This window comes from Triplophysa rosa, unplaced genomic scaffold, assembly GCF_024868665.1.
Source record: "Triplophysa rosa unplaced genomic scaffold, Trosa_1v2 scaffold7_ERROPOS2016172, whole genome shotgun sequence".
Classification (NCBI taxonomy): domain Eukaryota; kingdom Metazoa; phylum Chordata; class Actinopteri; order Cypriniformes; family Nemacheilidae; genus Triplophysa; species Triplophysa rosa.
The window spans coordinates 54293-56096 of record NW_026634815.1 but is presented as its reverse complement, the minus strand read 5'-3'; positions in this window follow the sequence as shown (position 1 = coordinate 56096).

Below are 1804 nucleotides of genomic sequence, written 5' to 3'. Positions count from 1 at the left end.
GAACCGACAGAATGGGGTTCCTATGGAAAACGCCACAGCACTGAGCTGCGTCACAATCTCTTTGGAGCGACGTTGACTGGCCTGAGAGCAGAATGAACAAGTGTGTTTAGCAAACGAACAGAGTTAGTTTGTGAAAAGCTGTTTGTCAGCCCTGGGAGAGTCAGAAATATGACTTTTGCACTGAAAACAGCATTTTGTGTTAAACGGCCTGAGAGCAGAACGAAAAAGTGCGTTTTGCAGGGGAACAGAGCTCGTTGGTGAAAAGCTCTTTCTGAGCAGTCAGGAGAGTCAGAAATATGAGTTTTGCACTGAAAACAGCATTTTGTTTAAACGGCCTGAGAGCAGAATGAAAAAGTGCGTTTTGCAGGGGAACAGAGCTCGTTTGTGAAAAGCTCTTTCTGAGCAGTCAGGAGAGTCAGAAATATGAGTTTAGCACTGAAAACAGCATTTTGTGTTAAACGGCCTGAGAGCAGAATGAAAAAGTGCGTTTTGCAGGGGAACAGAGCTCGTTTGTGAAAAGCTCTTTCCGAGCGCTGGGGACTCGACCGCTGTTCAATAACACCAGATCTTTCCTTCATGTCAAACATATGAGTGTTGCAGTGGGAAACAGAATTTTGTTTAATACTGAGAGAACAAATCCTCTTATAAGTGTTTTTTATAGAGGAACTGTAGTTAGTTTTGCTGAAAACTCTTTCATGCAGCGCTGGAAGTTTCATTGAAATTATGAATTTTTGGCACGCGAAGTAGTCGTATCTGGTGTTAACTGCCTGAAGAGCAGAATCAAAAAGGTGTTTTTAGTTTCAAAGGAACAGAGTTAGTTTGTGAAAAGCTCTTTCTGAGCACTGGGAGAGTCAGAAATATGAGTTTTGCACTGAAAACAGCATTTTGTGTTAAACTGCCTGAGAGCTGAATCAAAAAGTGTGTTTAGCAAAGGAACAGAGTTAGTTTGTGAAAAGCTCTTTCCGAGCATTGGGAGAGTCAGAAATATGAGTTTTGCACTGAAAACAGCATTCTGTGTTAAACTGCCGACATAACGTCGAGAGACCGACAGAAAGGGAACGTCTAGGTTACGGATGTAACCTCGGTTCCCTGATGGAGGGAACGAGACGTTGTGTCCCTCATGCCACAACACTGGCCGCCCACCCCAGTGGTCGGGGGAGGATGCTTTAGGCTCCTCAGACCAAAGGTGAATGAATGAGCAAGCCGGCTTCCCTCTTATACCCGGACATCCGGGGAGGAGCCCGGCAAATTTCATTCGCCAATTTTCATTGGCCTTTTCTAAATGCTCAGAAGATGATAGGTTCTCAAGACAAACCCCATTCTGTCGGTTCGACACAACGTCTCGTTCCCTCCATCAGGGAACCGAGGTTACATCCGTAACCAAGACGTTTTCATGGTCATAATCACAAATAACTTTGCTAGATGTAGGCTTTATCTTGCGATAAAAATACAACAGGTTTTAGGCTAAAGAGGATAGACTTTTTTTAAATGGGTCAGACCCTCAACGTCGGATTTTGACGCAAGCAGGGGGTCAAAATCGATTTGCGCTATTTATAAAAAAGCGTTTTGCCCAGTATATTTGTTATATTGCTTTTATACAACAGTTCCATTACCAACTAACGAAGTTTTAAGACATCGAATTGTGTTTTCTACCGTTTAGTTTTCATTTCTGTTCGTTCATTGTCCGCCCCCAAAATAGATTAGAAATTGATAAATTGTTCGACTGGACCTATCTGTTGTATATAATAATGTAATAATAATAATTGTTCTTGCATCTGTACCCTACTTCACGTTGGCCAATCAA